Source organism: Mesocricetus auratus, unplaced genomic scaffold, assembly GCF_017639785.1.
Source record: "Mesocricetus auratus isolate SY011 unplaced genomic scaffold, BCM_Maur_2.0 Super-Scaffold_100021, whole genome shotgun sequence".
Classification (NCBI taxonomy): Eukaryota; Metazoa; Chordata; class Mammalia; order Rodentia; family Cricetidae; genus Mesocricetus; species Mesocricetus auratus.
In genome coordinates, this window is record NW_024429202.1 from 9,698,642 (window position 1) to 9,708,022 (window position 9,381).

Below are 9,381 nucleotides of genomic sequence, written 5' to 3' on the forward strand. Positions count from 1 at the left end.
GATAGGTAGGGGTCTTCATAACAGAATAGAAAACATGCCAAAACCCGGTATCTTAAAGCAGTAATGCAGACTCCAGCCTTCTGATTAAATTCTTTGGATATTAAAATTTGGTTTGACCTAAATTCAAAGTGACTCGATGTTTTATTTCCCTGTAAATTTCAGGAAAGTCCACACTGAGGCAGAGGAACTGCCTTGAAATCTCTCTTTTTTAAAGGCGCTCATACAAAAATAATCACATCGAGTACTAAAAGTTTCCATCTGAGGGAATGACCAAAACAAGTTGGATTCAAATAGCAACAACAACAAAAAAATAAAATTAGAAAATTCTGTAATTAGACCTCAACATGGAAATATGTTCTAAATAGTTCCAGTAATTGTGAAATAAAGAACAGGAATTGTCAAAATTATTCCATTTTTTTCCCCAGGAGCTGGTTTTCAGTTTCTTTCCCTGTGCTCATTAGCATCCTAGAATATGAGTGCTGGTGGACTCATTATTGAGGGACCATGCTGGAGGGTCACTATGGCTGCCTGGCATTTGGAACCCGTTAGTAGCAGGGGAGAGGACTGAAAACCAGCTCCAGCTTCCAGCGAGCCACCACCGGGAGGAGCAGGGTGTGGACAGGGTTAGTGGACATCTTTGAGAACTCACTGACTTGTGCCCTTTGAGTTTTCCCTGGGAATCAAATCAACTTGAAGCCATCCATCTTTCCCATGTGTGTCTTTCCTCAAGATGCCATTTTGGGTCAGATTTCCTGGATTTGAGAAGGGAGATGTGGAAAAAAAAGGAGAGAGGAGAGGAAACACACACACACACACACACACACACACACACAGAGAGAGAGAGAGAGAGGCTTTACACCTAACTGATCCCTCCCCAACTCCAAAAGTAGTTTAATACTACTACTATTATATTTATATTTAAGACAAGCTCTCTCCCTGGCCTTGAACTTGTAAAGTAGGTAGACCAGTTGGTCAGCTAGACCTCAGGATACCCCTGTCTCTCCATCATCAGCACTCAGATTCCAAGTATATGGCGGTGGTGGCGCACGCCTTTTATCCCAGCACTCGGGAGGCAGAGGCAGGCGGATCTCTGTGAGTTCGAGGCTGGGCTGGACCAAGTATATATCACCATTCCCAGATTTTTATATGAGGATTTGAGGGACTCAAACACAGGTCGTCATCCTTGTGTGACACCTGCTAGACTCACTGAGCTCAGTTCCCCAAAAGTCATTTTTACAGAGGAAATGATTCAAAGTAAACAATGTCAAGTTAAAGTAGACTGGGTTCACATTCATAGTGTCCTAGAACAGATGGCTTAACCCATTAGGTGTAAGAGTAACTCCAATTAGCATCAGTGAGAAGGGCCAGCAGGTGTCATTCACTTAAAGACTCTTTCAGGCCTGTAGAGCAGAGAGGCTGGGGTAGGAATCTCAAGAAAATTTCTGCACACTATAGTGTAGGAAACTCTGGATGTCCTGCTTCTGACGCAGAGCTAAGAGACTTCAGGGGAATTCTGTTTCTTAAACCCCAGCCTCTGGAAGGTCCAAGAGCTTGACCAAAGTCCCAGAATCATTATCATCTGAGTCCAGTCTTATGCCCAGGTTTTTCCGTTGTTCTGAATTGGTGAGAATGTTTCTACTTTTTTGGCATTTCAATGAAAATCCATTGATGAAAGCAGGAACAGATCTGCCCACCAAAGTTCTTGGCAATAATATAACATATACTTAGGAAATGTTGGAAGAACGAAAGAAATCCAGACCCCCCATAGCAATCAATTCTTACAGTAAAGCCGAATAAGGTTATGAAAGGCCTAGTTTGAGTCCTCATCTGGCCGTTACAGAAGGATTAGAAATTTTATTCTTGGCCTGGACTATGCATACATCAAAAAGAATTTATGCCCCCAAACCTATTGAGAACTTAGAATGTAGCGCAGTGGTAGAGTGGTTGACTAGCATTCATGATGTCCTGGTTCTATCCACAGCATCACAATAAATGACGATGGTGGTGATGATGGTGGTGGTGATGGTGAAGATAGTGGTAGTGGTGATCACATTGTTATATGGAAGGTAAACCACCTTTCAAGCTTATCATATTTAAAAGATCAAATGAGTCCATTAAAGGATAAGTGCTTAATAGCTTTATGTTCTGCTGTTTGATTTTAATTGATATCAAATTGAAGCCTTCATCTTGAAATTCCTTTCAATTTGTAGAAATGTGTCTGAATTAGCCATTGTTATTTAATAACTAGGTCTAACACAGATATGGTCATATGCCATATGGCATCATTTTAGTGAATGGTAAACTGTACTAACAACTCTTATTGATGCCATGGCTGTGTTAGTTTATAGAAGCATCAACACCACCTAAGAATGAATTTTGCAGAACACATTCACATCTTTAAGTGGTGTGTGACTCTATGTTATTTTAGAAAAAGAACAGAAAACGGGGCCAGCAAGATTGACTATAAAACTCACAACCTGAGCTTGATTCCCAGGCCATATATGACTGAAGAATAGAACCAACTGTTGTAAGTTGTCCTCTGACCTCCATGCATGTGCTGTGGTGTGTACACAGCTCCCATCTCCCATAAACACACCAAATAAAGCAGCAAAAAATAATCACGTTGGGATCCAACTTTGGACTAACATGTGATGAGTCCAGGTGAACAAAGAGAGATTAGAAGACTAAAGAATGTTTAGAAGGATCCACATGGGATGACATTAGGGCATGTGGTGTGTGAAGCTCTGCTCAGATTATTCCATTTGAGATTGACAAACCATAAGTGGCTGTACAAACTTCCTAAACATAATAATCAAGTCACTTTCCTACTCGGAACTGCGGCTCTCCATAGCTCATTCAAACATGGTCATGTTCATTAGCTGCTGCTCATAGGCGCCTTCAGTCTTCCTGTCAGTTTCCCGTGATTTCCATGGACTGTGTTTCATCCCTGTGCCCATCTGCTATTGTCTGAGCTCCTTTGGCAACTTCTACATTTAAGCATTTGCCCCAAACTTACCTTTCTTCTAGAAAAAATCCTTGTGACTCTTCAGTTCCATCTTGCTCTAGCCAGTGGGAAGATTGCTAGCCCTTCTGAGTTCGAGAAGTGTTTGCTTTTGAAGGCTTGGGACCTGTGGGGACTACTGTCTTGATTGTAACCTCTGAGGTTCTCCTTCTCATCAGTCCTTCACTCTTGTGCTTAGGGGCCATCTCTTCCTACCCATCTTCTTACCTTCATCTTTCCAATGGTAGGTAGTATCTTCTTACAAAAGGATGAGTGGATGAGAAGGCAAGCCCACCCCCTTAGGGATTACAGAATCTATTGCACAAACTCTGCTAACAGCGTGTCTCCAGTTGTAGCTCTCCACATGATGGAAATGACTGGGCAACACTCTTTCCCATAACAGGCTGATGAACAAGATTGGGAAAATGTCAGCAGCAGAATTTAGCAATGTGTTTTACTAATTTACAAGCAAGTTGTATATCCATGTCTCCATGTAATGACTGGAGAATCATGTCAGTACAGGTGCATATGGTTTTTAATGACATGTGACCAAGTTCTGTCTTGCTCAACACTCCAAGAGGAGCTTAGAGGGATATATTCAAGGTCTGTTTATGAAACATGCAAATAGTGGGATGATGGGGAGGGAAATTAATACTTGGCAATAGAAGCAGGGTTAAAGAAACCAATTATTTAGTTAATGTGAAGGCTTTGACAATAAACACTATTTATCTCACAATGAGTTTTCAGAACACTGCTATCCATGCATTCACATCACAAACACACCCCACCCCTCTGTCTTGGCTTCCCAAGCTTCTTGCAATATTCTGCTTCCCTGGCACGGAACCAGCACCATAGAAGCAGAACAAAGACAGAGCCCTCCTTCTCAAAGCCTGAACTGTAAAATTAGCAGAGGAATAAAAAACAGCTGGTGAAACATGATAGCTGTGATTCTGCGCCCGTGAACCTGAAAAGATAGTTTATTGTAGAAGACAAACAAAATCTGGGTTCGGTTTGATCTAGCCCAGCACCCACCATCAGAAGCCGTCCACTTGCATTTAGAGAGTCCTGGAGTCTGGGATGGGCATTGCAGATGTCATAAACAAAGAACAGAAAGGATCACTTTCCATCTTAATTTGACAGTAAACAGTACTAATTTGACTCTGTAGCTGTTTGTTGATATGTGGGGGTGGGGGTGGGGGGTGGGACCTCGCTACTCTCTAGAAAGAACAGTAGCCAGTGTGTTGGGGCTGCATCGCTCCTAAGATGGCAGGAGCCAGCCTGTCTTGATTCTCTCCATGTTGGAAGAACACAATGTAAATTGCCGCTCATGTGGTTTCCATCTGGCAGCAGGAGCAGCCATGGGAACCCCTAGCCTTCAGCCCCCAGAGAAGGTTTTCTGTAGTGGCTTCATCCAAATTTGTCTTAGGAACTGCCAGTGGCCTCCCTGTCAATCATTTATCATCTTACAGAAAGCAGGTCTGGCCCAAGGCAAGAGTCTTTATTCACTCACTCGCTGACTCATTTTACAAATGTTTGGTAAGTGCTACTATGTGCCAAGAGCTGAGCAATGGATTGGAGGTAAAAAGATGAGGATTAGCCATGCCTCTGTGATCTTCATTTCTGAGATAGATAGAAACCTGCACACAGTGAGTTAGGCACAAGAGTAGAGGCGTCCCAGAGAACCAAGACACCAGGCTGGTCAAGCTCCCATGAGGGTAAGCCATGAACTGGCCACACAGAACGGGGCTAAGAGTATCATGGAATGGATTCAAAATCTATGGCTCCTTCCTTCTCTCCCTCTCTTCCTCCTTCTCTGCCTTCCTTCCCTTCTCTCATTCCCTCCCTCCCTCTCTCCCTTCCTTCCTTTCCTGGGTAATCCTATTAAGGACAGATATTCCAGATGCTTTGGCAAAGTATTTTCCATGAATTATCACCACCATTCCTCCTGACTTCTGTATCAGTCGTTGCTGTGGAATAACCCTTCTGTTCCCTCTGTGAGTAGATGTTGCTATGATTGCTTTAATAAACAAGTTGACTGGTCAATAGCTTAGCAGGATAAAGTTAGGTGGGAAAGCCAAACTGAAAATGATGGGAGGAGAAAGGGTGGTCAGAGGAGTTGCCAGCCAGATGGAGAACAAGTCAGGCACACAAAATAGGATAGAGGTAAAAGGTATAAGCCTCGGGGCAGCATGTAGATTAATAGAAACGGATTGAGTTGTAAGAGCTAGTTAGTAACAAGATTGAGCTATTGGCCAAGCATTTATAATTTATATTGTCTTTGAGTCAGTGATTTGGGAAATGGCTGCCTGTTTTTTGGGAGCAGTCAATCCATTGGGACGGGAAAACTCCACCTATAAGTCATCACTATTATCATCATCTTGCTAACAAAGAAAGTGTAATATACAGATTGTGAATCTTGCCTCGGGCTATGCAACTCAAAAGCTAGGGAGCTAGGAGCAGAACCAATAACCTCCAGGTAGCATGGCTTTTATAAGACTGTTCCCATTTCATGTGTGGAGAGATGATGGATCTCAGCAGGTCCTCACAGACACCAGTCATTTTTGCCATGTTGTGTTCATTGAGAAACCTCAATGAACACAGTTACCCTGGTAGTTTACTATATAAATTCCATCTCAGCTGTCTATAGAATACCAGACTCCACCTTTGGGAGATGCTCAGGTTCTTGATATATCAAACAGGATATCATGGGTCTTTTTTAAAAGTATATTTTGGGGGATGAGGAGTGACTAAATTTACTTCTTGCTTTTTTAGGGGACCAGAGTTCAGTTCCCAAAACCCACCTGCATGCAGTCACCTAGATGGAACCCCAGTTCCAAAAGATCCAGCGTCCTCTTCCTGCATTCACCAGAAACCCTCCCATACACAAATAAAAATAATCTTTAAAAAAAACAATATTTATTAGGCATTCACCATACTCCAAGACCAACAGCAGGCTCTCTCTTTACTGAGAGGCAAGCATCCATTAAGGCATCCCTATGACATTACCAGATTCTTGCCAGGAACAGCTGTCCACCTTCCAAATCCAAAACTTAAATACAATCCCACAGCATTTTCAGTAATTTTTGAAGACATCTGCCATCAAATCAAAGAGAATAGTGAGAGTAAGTAGATCATAGAAGAAGAAAAATCCACTGTGTTCAGTTGAGTACTGTGCCATTTTAATGCTTAGATTTCCATTTCTCTTCCTTTTAGATGCAATTGAATACCGGTCTTTAAGTCCTATCTGGCCTGGCCAAACAAAGCATTCTATTTAGAAAATGGAACACTCTGTTCAGCCAACATGTCTCCATTTCACTTAAGGAAAAAGAGAAGCAGTGTACTTGTGACTTCCCCGTTAGCTTTTGCAGTTGCTTCACCCGTGGTATGGTGAGCCATGCTTGTAGTGAGCTCTGGAAGGTGCCATGCAAGCATTTAGAAAAATGCTTGCAGTACAGCCTCTACAGGAGCAGCGACACACCAGGGGTGTGGTTTTTTATGTCTTTGAGATGATCATCATTTGCTGCACGCACACAGCATGTGTGGTACCCAGTGCTGAGCATCAGTGAAGGGAAATGACCTGAAGCTCAGCCTCACACATTCTGTGTCCTTTCACAGATCACAGAGTGGAGCTTGTTGATCCCAGTGTGACAAACCCCTCTGGATTCCTGGTCATTTGTGAAATCTTTCCCATGGAAACAAAAAGTTTGAAACATTTGGTCTACATAATTGTTCTATGTTCCACTATAAATAGGAGATAGGTATATATTTATGTGTAGCTGTCACCAATGTGTATGCATACATATACATAACATATGCATATATATCCATATATATATGTTGCATAAACAGACATCAGTATGTTAGAGGCCCACTAGGGTATATTCATGAAGGTTTTGATAGACAGAAAACAGCACAACACACTGACTCCACTATCTTTAGCAATAAACACATGCATGATTTCTTGTGGAAATTGCAGAGATAGAGCATGGGATATTAATCTTGATTTCTTGGCTGTTTGCAAATTAACTAGGAGACAATTAAGGGGGTAACAGAGAGGCTTAGTTGGGGTGGGAAATTGCATTGTGAGTGTAGATGGCTCCGTCCTGTGTGCTGGGTCCTGTAATGAATAAAAAAGGAAAATGGGAAAAATTAATCTCTCCCTCCCTCCCTCCCTCCCTCCCTCCCTCCCTCCCTCTCTCTCTCTCACCACACACACACACACACACACACACACACTAACTCTTGGTGTGTCACTGTCTCTTTCTCTCTGTCTCTCTCTCAATGTGACCAAGCTATTCATGCTTCCGCCATGATGCAGTTCATTTACCACAATGACCTGAACACTCAATTCATGATCCAAAATAAACCCTTATTTCCTGAACTTGTATTTTTTGGGGGGGGGTCAGATATTTTGTCACAGAAACAGGAAAAGTAATATATGCCATCTTCAGGTTGAGTGAGTGGCTTAGAGACATTATCAAAGACCCAGGTTTTCCCCATGTCTTTGCTCTGCTCTCTGCAGAGTCGGCTCAGCGTTCAAGTGTGTCTTTTAATGGTGACAAGATGTCCAGAGCAGCTGCTCTGTGTCTTACTCAGATAGGACCATAACTGCGGAAGTGGATCTCATTTCTTTCTTGTGCCTCTTTTATAAAAAAAAAAACAAAAAAAAAAACAAAAAAAAAAAAAAACGAGACCTGGGACTGGAGAAAAGACTCAGTGGTTAAGAGAACCAGCTGCTCTCACAGAGGACCTGGGTTCAATTCCTATCACCCACATTATAGCTCACAATTGCCTGTAACTCCTGTTCAAAGGGATCTCATACCTTCACACCAATGCACATAAAATAAAGTTTAACAAATCATATAAAACAAAAAACAACCAAGGAGACCTTTCCCCAACACCCCAAAGACACCTACCACAGGGTGATCAGAATAGCATTGCATTTCCTTCTACCACCTACCATTGACAGAAGGAATAGAGCAACCACTGTTAGCTTAGCCCTACCTTAGCCATCTCAGAACACACCCTGTCATATGCATGGTCACATGGAAGACCAAGATAGCCGAACACACTGGGATTTGATGACCAAGGATTCAGGGTGTGGACCTACCAACAGCATGTGACACAGCCATACCTGGTCTCTCTTGCCTTCTAACAGCCCGTCTCAAAGGAAGTAAGGGGTTCAGGGCTCAGACAGTAAGGTGTTTGGCATGCGAGCACAAGGACCCCGGGTTCATCCTCAGGACCATCTGAAAAAAGCTAGGCATGGTAGCACATACTTGAAATCTAAGCTGTGGGGAGGTGGAGACAGGCAGATTCCCGGGGCCCTCTGCGTCCCATGTAGACTATTCGATAGGTTACAGGACAGCGAGAGACCCCGTCTCACAGAGCAAGGGAGATGATACCTGAGACAAGAAACCAACGTTGACCTCTGGCTGGTACGCACATGTGCACAAGTACGCATGGGCATTCCCGCTCCACATGCACACACGTGAACAAACACGCAAGAAAACAAGTGGAACTTTACAAACCAACCAAAGCACGGGAGGAAGTGGAGCACTTAGCTACTTGTTCAAGACCACCTGGAACGTAATGACAAGTGAAGATTCCAATCACTGTGTATCAGCTTTACGGCCATTGTTCCCTGCACAGCATTACCCACTTCCTGGGTCCTGAGGTGGCTAGTGATTCTCACCACTTCAGGGTCAAGCAGAGTGAACTCATGGCTGAGTTTCTCCAGTCTCTCGGAGGCTTCTGGGTAATTAAACAATTTCCTCCCACGGGCATTTGACGAACCTGGATTCGATCTACTTGTTTGATTTTTTTTTTAATTTGTCGATACTGAGGCCCACACACGTTAACTAAGCCACTCAAGCTAGATGAAACAGTCCTTCCAGCTCACTACGCCCTCTGTTGGTGGCATCTTAAAGCTGCTAACGAAACAGGGAGGGGTTTCAGAGCCCAGCTGGTGCTGACCCGGAGCCTAGACCCTCCTGTTGGGTAACCGGGCAGAACATAGGTGTAGCTGCCTGGCTTCTGAAGCAAGGTGAGGTTTGTCTTTTTGACTGCAGGAGCAGCTACACCTCTGTGTGGTATAGTAATCTCCGTGGTGTGATTTATGGAGAACCAGGAGGCCAGCTTAGCCGCGGAAGTTCTCATGTCTGCCTGCATCCTTCCTTTGGCCCCATTACTGGGTCGCTACCAACCAGACCTGCATCTCATTCATTTTTGCTTCAAGTTTCTTTAAGGCAATATAGAAGCTCCTGGGAGTTGAGGAAAGTCTCATACTCGAGTAAAATTTAGTTCAGTCAGATTCCTTTTTGTGCTTAGCTGAGGGCACTCCCTGTGCATGATGGGATTTTTTGATTAGATAGGAAGAT

The 9,381-nt window shown here is 43.3% G+C and overlaps 1 long non-coding RNA gene across 1 annotated transcript; it reads right to left on the minus strand.

Annotated features, from left to right (window-relative positions):
• Window positions 1–6,916: 6,916 nt before the first annotated feature.
• On the minus strand, window positions 6,917–8,530 carry LOC121133349. Its single transcript, XR_005870195.1, has 3 exons — window positions 8,407–8,530; window positions 8,136–8,260; window positions 6,917–7,118 (listed from the first exon to the last, which is right to left on the minus strand). It is a non-coding gene; the product is annotated as an uncharacterized LOC121133349 (long non-coding RNA).
• Window positions 8,531–9,381: the final 851 nt, after the last annotated feature.